Here is a 12,706-nt window from a genome sequence, read left to right as displayed (position 1 = left end):
TCATCTTTGCTTTCTCGCACTGGGAATGTCCTCTTGACTTCCTTCCCATTTAAACGTGTTCATCCTTTCAGGCTGTCCTTCGATTCAACCCCAAGCCTCTCGCTTGCGCTCACCAGCAGCCTATTGCCTTCTTCTCCCCAAGCATAGAACTTGAATGTGTTTCACAGGCTCCCTTATGGCCAGGCTGTATCTGCAACTAAGAGATCCCCTGCAGAACGTGGGCAAAAGCCATGGGTACGCCCCACCACCACCACCCCACAAGCCTGAGGCAATAAAAACTTCTCCCCATGACCCTTATTTCTCCCTAGCTGACTGGAGAGGACCCTCAGCACACATTTTAGGTGGTGGACACCACAGACGGAAGAAAGTGAGCCCCTGAGCGACTGTAAGGAACAGACATCACATTTCCTCCTTGAACCGTGATGTGAGCGGAAAACAAGACTCTAGGGGGGGAGATCCTTCTCTTTTTTTTTTAGTCAGTGATGTTTGTTGGAAAAAACCTATTTTCTTGACTGCTTCTGTCTCTGCTCTTTTTAGCCATTTCACATTTTCTTCCTTCATTTCCTTTCTTCCATTTTTTTTTCTTGTTCTGCAAAGAGCTGTTACATGGCCAGCATATGTACCAAGAACACACACAGCTCACGTCACCTACACTCAAGGCTGCCCAAGTTACAAAGGGAGAAGCACAGTAAGTAATTTAGATCTCTAGATTCCGCGGTGAGGCATCCAGCTACAGTCTGGTCTGCTGGATAAGTTAAGTGTTCTAGGAGCCGAGTCACACAGACCCACTTACAGCTCACCCACAGAACCCTTCGTACCCAGTGGCCCAGAGGTATCTATTATCTATCCGCCTTTTACTGAACTCTCTAAAAACTTTTGGAAAAGATTGTCAGAGGAGATGATGACTCATGAGCCGGGGCTTGGTGGGATCCATTGTCATAGAAACATAGCAAGAAGACGTTCTGAGTGGGGAGAATAACAGCTGAGCAGAACGCAGCGTGTGGCGTTAAAGGTCACGCCCACAGCACTAAGGAGACACAGAGATTATGTTCCTGCCTCTCAGCTCACCGAGCTTCAGTGGGAATGAGCGCCTGGTGGAACCACATCAAGAGGAGATGTTTTGAAATCTGCAACCCGCTGGCCTGCGGATTCTTAACTCTGCCTCAATGCCAAATGTTAACGAACAGTGTAACATCAGCACTAAGTAGCACTAAGTAACATCAACTTCGTGTATAGGTAAATAAACTGTATTCGGCTCATCACTCCACAACTGCACTAATAAGATATATTATAAAATGACGTATAGGTTAATTGTAGCTCTGGAAGTGTCACTCTCATAGTTTTAACTGGACTCTCTATCCTAAAGAAGAAAAGAATAGGATGATACCCATAGCAAAGAATATGAAAAAGGGAAAATACATATGCTTACACATCCCTCACTTGAGTATATTTGGACCTCCATTAAACAAATATATATATATTCTGGGTAGTTTAAACAGAGACATTTGTTTTCTTACAGATTTAGAGACTGGAAGGCTGAAATCGGAATGCCAACAGGATCAGTTCTGTGGCTTGCCGCAGGTCACTTTCTCAGTCTGGGTTCCCATGACAAGGACCAACCTCTCTCTGGCTACTCTACATCATCTTAGACAATGCTAGTGACACCACGAGGCAGCGTTCTTGCAGCCTCATCTAAGCCTGCCTGCCTGTCCAGTGCGCCACCAACAAAGACCTTCACCGTGGGAACCAGGGTGTTGAAATGTGTTGGTGCTAAGGGGAGGGAACACAGTCTGATGTATTGCTCAAATAATAAACACAGTGCTTCAGCAAATATAAGGTGCTGATTCATTCAGCATATACTTTTGACACTTACCATGTAGCAGGCACTCTCCTAAGCCTGGGTTACATTCCACCAGTGGCTGAGGTGAGGAAAGCAGAGGAAGACATCCCCACACAGGAAAGAATTCATGCACTTGAGAAATACAGTTCATGTGTTTATAGCATTCACTGGTCAGAGAAGGGTAAGACAAGAAGAGACAGTGAGAGCAAATCACAAAAAGAGCATTAGATTAATTTGATGTTCAGGCTTTTTAATCACAAAAATGTGGGGGGGGGGTGAATCATCTTTCCACACTATCAATTAAAATATTTTTTAAGATAAGTGAAGATATATTTTAAGGTGCTTTTGATCATCTGCGTTTGGGTCCCCAGAGCCTGCATGAAGACAGACATGCTACATGTGCCTATAACCCAAGTGCTCCAAGGAAAAATGGGAGGTGGACACCAGCCAATCCCCAAAAAAGCGCCATGAGCCAGCGAGCCGCCTGTGTACAGCAAAGGACAATGGGAGACATTGTCTTAAACAAGGTAGAAGGTGAGGACCGACGCCCAAGCTTGTCACCTGACTACCACATGCATGCTGTCACACACACACACACACACACACACACACACACACACACACACACACGCCCACACACAGGAATTTGCACACACACCACAGAGAATTTTAAAATGAAGAAATGTACATCGTCAATGCCAATCGAAGCATGCATTGATAATGTGTTCAAAGTGTGTAAGGCCTACACTCAGCAATCCTGTGCTAAGAAACTCTAAGGAAATAGTAAGTGACGCTTGTACCAAGCCTGTTCTTTACAGGGTTATCTATTGTAAATTTTGTAATGATTTTTAAATAAAAAAAAATAAGCTCCCAAAGAGTAGATGTAGCACTTCGAAGCCTTGCAACATGGTAAAATTAGTTCCCAAATGGACTAAGAAACTATATCAATATCTAATACTTGCATAAAAAGAATTTTGTTGTCACCTCAAAATTCATATATATTAAAAGTCTACACCCAGTGTGGGTATGTCACGAGAGAAGGGATAGGATTGTAGAACTGAAAGCCATAACCACTCCCACTGTGGGAGGACACAAAAAGGAGGCAGCCGCCATCCACGGACAAGCAAGTGGACCCTTACCAAACATGGAGTCTGGCTGGCTCCTGCCAATCTCAGATAGCTAAGCATCCAGCACTTTGTAGGAAAAAAAAAAATACCTGGTGTTCATAAGTTACCCTATATATCTTATATCACAAAGGGGACAAGGACAGGCACAAAACAAACGCTGTCAGCTGAGATTCGATGGACTAGCAATAACCCCCAACAGGAGCCTTCTACATCTAGCTAAGTGTTCAAACACAGAGCGCCATTGTGCCTTCAGTGATAGTAACCAAACTCCCAGGCGAATAAAAGGCATACGTTTCACTGAAACTAACAAGGTGTGGCAGATGCAAGGAAGCTTCAATGGGGTAAATTCCAGAGAAAAAAGACCTTTCTCCATTTTAAGATGAATAGAAAGTAGATAAGTTCCCATACATTGTTTGGGCCCTGCAGTATACAAGTGCCACCGTGGGGTACCTTGAGAAGGTGTGCATGAAGGAAGTCAGATAACCCTTATTAACAGTGAAGGCTGGCAGTGAAGCCTCGAGTCTGGCAAAGCTCCAGATGGAGACTGTTTGCTCAGTCTGAACCCCCTCCTCACACGCTCCACCCTCCTTGTGATAAGACAGAGGAGACAGCTGAGGGGAGGCTGAAGAGAAGATGGCCACCACATGCTCTCTTGCAGTCTAGGCATGCTTGAATTCCAAGGCCGGGCCAGATTTGGGTGGTGTGACAAAAATACAGCCCAGGCCTTTCCCAGGTCAAGTGTTGTTGACGTGATTACAAAGGGTGCGAAGCCAGGAGGAGCACGGTGCACCAACAGTATACCCAGTCTAATTATCTATGACCCAGCAGTGTCTCAATGTCCTCTACGGGAGAGCTAATGATTAATCCTTTACCCTAATCAAAGACAGCAGAACAAATAAAACCAAAATATGTGTGCTTCAGTCCTTGCTTTTTTTGTACATGATGCTCATAATACCAAAAAAAAAAAAAAAAAAAAAGACATTTAAAGATCATCCACCTGTGACCTTGTTTAGCAGGAAGTGCTGTCTGTAGAACCAGACCAACAGACGTTCTTACACCACTCCCCCTCTATGTACTCAGTCACTTTTTGCAACTCACACTTTATCTTCAACCTGAATAAAATGTCCTCCGTATCTTAAAGTTTTAGCAATTTATCTAACATGAACGTCACTGTTGTTTGGCCTGTTGTTCTTCTTGTGTCTCTTGAGGCTTGGGGTACATTTTGATCAACTCTGAAAGTCTCCTGAAATTAGTTCTTTGAGTGTTTTCCCTCATCCTCGTCACCAGAGAGCATAGTCCCATTAGAGCATTTGATGTGACCTCTGGGGCTACTGAGGTTCCTGCTGTCCTGGTTTCCTTCCAATCTGTTTCCTCTCGGAGACCGGGGCTAGAAAGTCTCCTGATTTGTTTTCACACCCATTCTTGTTGCTCTTGAAAGCATAATCTTTCAGTAATGATTTGAATCCACCAAGGAACAGGTAAAGAGCCTGGCAAATGCCTGTAGCCCCAGCTCTTGAGGAGGGTCAGGAGTTCAAGTACAGTCTGGGCTACATAACACCCTGTCTCAAAAAGGAAAAGGACATAGAAAAAGAGGAGGAGGAAGAGGAAGAGGAAGAGGAGGAGGATGAGAAGGAGGAGGAGGAGAGGAGGAACAAGGGAAGGAGGAGGGAGAAGAAGGAGGGGGAGTAGAAGGAGGAGGAGGGGAGGAGGAGGGAGGAGGAGGGGGAAGAGGAGGAAGAGGAGGGGCAGGAAGAGGAGGGGGAGGAAGAGGAGAGGGAGGAAGAAAGATGAAATCAGACATGTGAAGTACAAATTAGAAGCAATGTTTGTAAAAAGTAAAGATGAGAAAGTAAACAGAACCCTTTAACCATGACTGAAGTTTTATATCTATGAAGAAAGCCCAGATCTGCAGATTTTTTTTTTGACAGATTTACTGGAATTTCTTAATCTAAAACCATCTACTAAAGAAATCAAGCATCTCAGGCAAATGTGTTTACATTAATACCCTGCCAGGCTAAGCCCTCATCCGGGAGCATCCTATAGAAGCTGCTCTTGCTGTGAATGTTGTAGGGAAAGAATAATCTGGTCTTCGGTGACTTTTGCTCTTTATGGGAGGAGACCAGCATGATGCATATTTATGACTTGCCAACTGTCACCAGGCCCGTTTAATCATTTTGAATTAGCTATTATATTCAGTCCTGTGAGTTTCATAACTTTTCTCTTCATGTTATATTATGCTGGGCTCTTAACTCCTCAAATGCATTTGTAGTAACTGATGGCAACTTTCTAAGTGACTTACAAGCTGTGCAGAAGCAGAATGCGTGCACATCATGGCTGCCGTGGCTAGAGGGATGGATGAAGGTACAGTTTTGTGGAAGTGTCATTTTTATGGGAGAGGGGTGGACACGCTATTTCCAGTATGGCAGTAGGAGAAAGAGACGTAGTCCTAGCCACGAGGAAAATCAAACAAAAGGATAACTGAATTCAGCAAAAATAATAACCCATAATGCTGACTAACTTTATTGGTCCTGATCCACAGTAAGAAATATTTCATCTTGTTTCCCTGTATACCTGTTCTCCACATGGCTTCAGAACACAGAAGCACAACAAAAAGTATTTAAAGGAATACTTACAATTACTAAGTGCAGTAAACATCCTCTATTCTCCATTACTTTCGTCATCACGTGTGACCCATAGAATCGGTTTATTACGAAACTCCCTCAGTGGATGCTATGCGCCTTTTGATAGCATTTGCTACGTGTCCTTGCAATTTCCTTTTTTTTAAAAAAAAACTTACCTATTATTTATTGAATTTCAGTAAACTGCTTTATGCTGGTGTCACCCCTCACTTTAGAGATGAGGAAATGGACTTGGAAAAATTACTTGAAATTGTCAACCAAGTGTTAGGGCTCACTATATTTGGACACGGGATTTACAAGCCTGTATGCATTTTCTTACAATAAACAGCTGGTTTTCATCTGTAATCTGAAATACACTAAAGCATCACAGAGCTGCATTGCTCTGCCAAAACTTTATGCCCAAGTTTGTTTATTCATACAACACGACTGAGATCTATTTATGTCACCCACACAGACATGCAGAAAAGCCTCGTTCATTTAACCATGTTAGAACTCCGATCTTCAAGACTTCATATTCCCTATGTTATTGGTAGGTGCCCGGTAAGTAAAAATCTAAAAACCAAAACCATATAAATGAGAAACTCTACTGAGGCTGTTTGTCAGCAGTAGGACTCTCTAACCCTGTAATTCTAATCAAGGCCCAACCATCGACTATAAGTGAGCCACATGACAGGTATCATTTAAGTTTCTTGGAAAGATACTAAAACAAGGCATCCTTTGTTCTGTGTTAACCTACCCTGGAGTTTGAGGGGGTTAATTAGAAGATTTTGGCATAACATAACCATATTCCTTTTGTTTACGGTCTGTCATAAAGATGGACCGATCATTTTGTCATATGCTCATTATGCTGTTAGATAACCATTTCCCATTCAATCTTTTCTCTCTAGACTAAATAAATATAATCCCATAGCCTTCTCCTATTGGATTGGCTTCCTCTGTAATCACTGCTGTAGTGCAATTATGACCCACTCTCGTTTCTCTACATACGTTGCAGAGGGTACAGCTGCTTGCTGCTCACATTAGCCTAACAAGGGCACGGCCAGTGCCCAATAGCCAAGGCTCTTACCTGCTGTGTTTCCTTCAGAGAGTGAAGTGACTCAAAATGCCAATTTACCCAATATACTAGATTCTTTCTTTTAAATTATCACTTATATGTCAGGGAAAATGGTAATAATGTGGAGGGAAGTTTAAGTGGGAAAAGCAATGGGAGTATAAGAGACAGAAAGGGATGGAGGAAGGATAATTAATACTAAGAACATTTGACATGGATACGTGGAAGCCTACTACTTTCTGAGCTTCATAGATTGATATAGACATAGATGGAAGATAGATAGAAGATAGATAGATAGATAGATAAAGATTGATGAGAGATAATATGTTATATATTATATATTATAAAATTGCCTTCTAAATATGTATCTCTCTACTCATAGATTACTGCATAGATGAGAGAGAGAGAGAGAGAGAGAGAGAGAGAGAGAGAGAGAGAGAGAGAGAGAGAGAAGACAGATAGATAGATAGTTTCCACATAAAAGAGTTTAACAAGTGATAATGTTCTCAGAAAACAGATTGCCAAATAAAATATCATGCCAATTATGTCCTCTGGAAATGACAGGACTGTTAGACTCATGATGAATGCTCAGCAACTATGATTAAGACCTGAATGAGACCAAGTCAGTCAACATTCTCACATGGAGGGGAAAGGGGTTCATGAGCCCCCATCCTTAGCTAGAGAACTATTGAATGTTGATGGCTTCTGGGGGAGAAAAGAAAACAGTTTTCTTTGATGATGTGACCTCTGTTAGGTCGACTATGCTCCCATGGTGTCCCACACCCAGACATGGACAGCACAAATTGAATTCAGTGTGTTATTAAACAAACAAATGAAGAAAGTGGACAGGGAGTTAGGGGATGAGTCTGGGCAACGTTGGAGGAGGAATGGGAAAATATGATAAAAAATTCATTGTGTTAATGTTCAAAGAATCGATGAAATATTATATTAAAAATCTCTTTGTATGCTTTTGTAAATTAGAATTTTCCCTTTAATGACTTGAATTTGCTTTCTTTCTAAAAGAATGATAGTATTCCTTTATCAAGACAGCATCAATTTAATTAATTTCAAGAGTTCTTTTATATTAAGGATTTCATCTCTTTGGTGTTCAACTACTATTTTTAAGTTACTATGAAATCAATTATATTAGAAGTTATTTCCACTATTGTTTTTATGGAAAGTTCTTTCCATTACTGTTCTGGTTTCATTTCTGTCATGATGAAGCTTCCTGACCAAAAACAACATAAGAGAGGAAAGAGCGTATTTGTCTTATGATAGCCCATCACCAAGGGGACATCAAGCAGAAACTGAGGCAGCTAGTCAGAGCACAGCCACAGTCAATGGCAGAGGGAAAAATAAATCCATGCTGCAGGCTTCTGCTTCCGGCTAGCTTTCTTTACTCACTACAGTTCAGGACCCAGCTCATGATATGCTGCCTTCCTCAGTGGGCTGGGTGCCCCCTACATCAATCAATAGTCAAAGCAATCATCCCAAAACGTACATACAGGCCAAACTGATCTGGAGAATTGTTAAAATTCTCATGCTAGGTGATTCTAAGTTGTGCCAAGTTGACAGTTAAAATTAACTTGGAGTAACCATAGAAGTCAGGAAAATAGGCAGAGACTATGGCATTGGGGGTTGGGCAGGGGCAGGGAGGCACAGCTTAATAGAGTGAATGGCATATACATGACATAAATGGAGAAGGGGGAGGGGCTTAACTAGGGAGGAGGAAGGAGGGGAAGGAGGCAGAAAAAGGAAGAGATAAATAAGGATGTCTGAAAAAGCCATGAGGAAACATCTTATAAACGTGTGTGTATGTGTGTGCATGTGCGTGTGCGTGTGTGGGCATGCATGTGTATGTGTGTGCATGCATGTGTGTGTGCATGTGTGTGTGAGTGCATGCGTGTGTGTGCATGCATGTGTGTATGTGTGTGCATGTGTATTTGTGTAAAAGTATGTGACACAGGAACTATGGACTATCTAACAAACACCCCAGTCAAGGGAAACCTTTCTTTCCTTTCTTTGTGTTGTTGGTCAGGTGGGTCCAAGAGACTCCCAGAATAATTTAGGATACAGTCATTGTCCTCAGATATCGCCAAAAGCTTGAAGGTGAGACCCTGTTGCTGAAGATAATACAAAGCTCAGAGACTTAGAGGCCCCGTTCTGGTGCTGACCCAGAAGCCTCCTCCCTGAGGTCTACCTCTTGTGGTACCAGACGCTGCTATAAAGACAGACTATAAAGAGAGAAAAATCAATAATGTTATCCAGCTGTAAGCTTGTCAGCCACAGTGTCCAGCCCAGCAAGAGATCCTAAGGTGACAATAGTGACAGTGCAGGCAATTCCTCCTTTAAGACTCTATTTCTGGATAATTCTGGGTTGCATCTCTGTGTGCCCTTCAGTTTCCCAGCTCCAGACTCTGAGGCCTCTCTGGAACTTCTAACTGCACTTCAGCCTCCTTAACCTCTTTGTAGCTATTCCATAGTACTCACCCCTATATACACACATGCACACATGCATGTGCATATACACACACAATACATACACACACATCTACACAAGCATACACACAAATGCACATACATACACACATACATACACACACAAATACACACATACACACATAACATGTTTATACACATGCATGCATATGCACAAACACATATATACAAAATCACATGCATACACATGTATGTACACACATACACAGAAAATACATATACATACACAATATATACACATACACACATGTATGCATACATACAAACACACATATACACACATGTATGCGCGCACGCACACACACAATTAAGATTAGAATAAAATAACCTGTGTTTGCCACATCCAACTGTCAAAGAAAGTAGGATTATTTAGTCAATTACTGCCAACAAAACCACTGTAGCTTGTGAAATTATTGTTTTTTATTAATTCTGACATTGTGGAAAGACGTGAACATGTACCATGCTTTGGACATCACATGCTCATGATGCCTTTCTGTAGATGGGCATTCGGTTGTATTTATGTGTATAAACACGTAGAAGCATAGAAGGCATTACACTATTAACATTTGCTATCCAGAAAAATGGTTTGTATGTGATAAAAGGAAATTATTATAAATTTCTGAGTATTTTAAATATGTTTTATATTAGAAAAATTTGAAAGTTAAATTAAAAGCTATAACACAAGATATTAATAGGTATCAATGTAGGTTTTGATTGGCTTTGATTTTTTTTTTTTTTTTTTGCTTTGACTTTTTTTCTATGTAAGGATAAATTATAGAAACATTGTCAAATTAAAAGGCTATATCAAATCACACTACAAAGGAAGAATAATTGTTTCATGTCAGAGATCCCAATTTGCACTTGAGCGGTTTTTGTTACCCAAAAGACTCAGACACGTCCAGGCATGAGTAGTTGTCCACAGAGCAGGCCCACTGGAGGTTGGTTTGCACGGGGAAAGGTCTTACGGAGCTTCCTAAAGAAGTCTGATCCTAAGCAGTTTAGAGTTAGGCCCCAGCTTTCAACTGGAGAGATGAATGAATTGTGAACACAAAATAGAAATAAACAGTAAACCTCTTTAGTATTTACTGTTTTTCCACCCGGCCTCCATATCTGAGGTCTAGAGCCAGGGACAGTTTACTAATTGAATTAAGACTACCCAAACCTACAATAATAACATTTTAAAAAAAATTCTGAGAGGCTGAAAAGTCAAATTTGTATGCTTTGGGGACCAGTGGTAGGGCTTATCAGTAAGGAGGGTGTCAATATGCGAGGGTTTGAGGTACATAAACAGGACATGGTTCCAACAGCAGCGGTCACGTACCTAGTGGGGGTGGCCATGGCAGCGTCCTAATTACCCTGGAAGCCTTGTCAGGCATTTACAGCTCTTCCATACAGCAGTGACATCAGAGGCCTCATGGCAGCCTCTGATTTAGTTTCTTCAGTGGATCTTATAGAAAGTGTCTCTCCACATTCCCTCAGTCTCCTTAACAAGCCTTTTAAATGAGTAAATTACGACTTTATTACTATCATCCTGTCAGTTAAATAGTGTGTGGCATACAGTGCTTATCTGCTGCCTTAATCCATTTAGACTACTATAACAGAAAAACTTAGACTAAGCGCTGAAAAAAAAAAAAAAATATATATATATATATATATATATATATATTTTTATTTTTTTTATTTTTTTTTTTTAACAGTCCTAGAATCCAGGAAGCTTGGGACAAGGTTCTTGCCGGTTCGTTGGTGCCTGCTTTTTCATGGTGGAGAGAGGGGAGGGTCTCTCTGGGCTCACTGATCGATCCCATTCCAATCTTAGTTAATTTCTGTTGCTGTGATAAGATAACCATAACCAAGAGTCATTTAAGGAAGAAAAGGTTTATTTGGCTTATGATCCTAAAGGGCTAAGAGTCCATCATGGCAGAAAGGCACACCACCAAGAAGTAGGCATGACACCAAGAAGAGGAAGCTGGGAGCTCACATATTCAAGTGCAAGCAGGAAGTAGAGAGAGAGCCACCTGAAGGAAGCTCAAAGCCCATCTCCAGGGACATACTTCCTCCAGCAATGGGATGTCCTTCAGCTGCACAGCTTTGGCTACTGTTGGGCAATCACTGCTCTGTTTTCCCTTGCTGTTTGTTACTGCAGCTGTGTGGATTGGCCATTCACACCTTTTCACACCCACACCATAGTAAATAAACACGTAACGAGAGGCTCATGAAAGACCTCACCGCTCCCATTCCCTTTGAGTTCCCACACGGCCTTTCGAGTCCTGCGTCGTTGTCTTCAGAAGCCAGTGCCTTCTTACCACCATGCAAAGAACTTAAAGCTAAGAACAGGCTGCCTACTTCCCCGTGGCACACCCTCCATCCTTCCCTCCATAAGACCTCTGGGAGGCACTGTCTCTCTTGCCAGCCAACGGAAGCAGCTCATTCCCTTGTCTGAGAGGTTGATTCTTGGGAGATTCTTCACAATCCTTTCCGAAGGTTAGGCTGTATCTGAGTGCTTCCCACGTCGGTAGACAAAGATCTGGATCGTAACAATCCGTTGTGTCCTCGCACCATTCCAGTCCCCCAGTTTCCAAAGAGTCAGTAGACCTAGGTGGGGATCATCTAGCATCTTCCTCCTTTTGCACTGGGTGGACAGCTGTCCTGTTCCCACCTGGAGCTCACCTGTTCTCCATTCGTTCTTCAACCAGTAGATAGGCAAGAGTCTTGTCCACTGTGCTAAGCTCTCCTGGGAGTTCCCCCCACAGATGATAGCTTGGGTGTCATGTTAAATAAAAGTCTCTCCCATCTGATGGCCTAAGTTTTGTTGCCGGGTTGTGTGTTTACAAAGCTTTACATAACGAACTCTGTCAGCCATTTTTTTCCCCTTGTGGTTTCCTCTGTCACTTCAAAGTTTAAACAGAAAGCAATAGCCTCGGCAAAGAGTTGGTAATCAATGACATGTTTTCCTCTGCGTTTTTAGAGATCTAATATTTCAGCCATTCAAAGTTTGTTTTGATCACTAGTTATTAACTTGTGGCACTTAATTGAATTTTTCAAAAGAATTCAAGATAAGAATCCTAAGTAATATCTATTAAATAGTTTTCTTATTGTTTGGAGTGTGTGTGTATATGTGTGTGTGTGTGTGTGTGTGTGTGTGTGTGTATGTGTGTGTGTGTGTGTTTTGAATAGTCACCAGTGTTTCCATGGAGGTGTGTCTCAAGTATCCTATTTCCTCTGCCTTTTTCCCCAGACTGGTGGCCAGCAAGCCTCAGTGGTCCTCTTGCTTCTAATCCTCCCGGACATTTGGGACTACAGGTGCATATGGGAGCACATCTAGCACTTGGAGTGGATGCTAGTGTTTGAGTCCAATCTCCACACTTTCACAGCAAGTGCTCTTACTTGCTGAGCCATCACCCCTGGCCATCCTATCTATCATTTGCTGGATAGAGTCCATCCATGGGAACTGGACCTAGACTTGCTTCAGATACCAACATCTTCGGATGTTCAGTTCCTTTGCATGATGCCATAAATGCATGCAACCTAGCAGAACCATGGCCACAGGTCT

The sequence above is a fragment of the Acomys russatus genome, chromosome 31 (assembly GCF_903995435.1).
Source record: "Acomys russatus chromosome 31, mAcoRus1.1, whole genome shotgun sequence".
Taxonomy (NCBI): domain Eukaryota; kingdom Metazoa; phylum Chordata; class Mammalia; order Rodentia; family Muridae; genus Acomys; species Acomys russatus.
Note: the sequence above shows the minus strand (reverse complement) of the source record.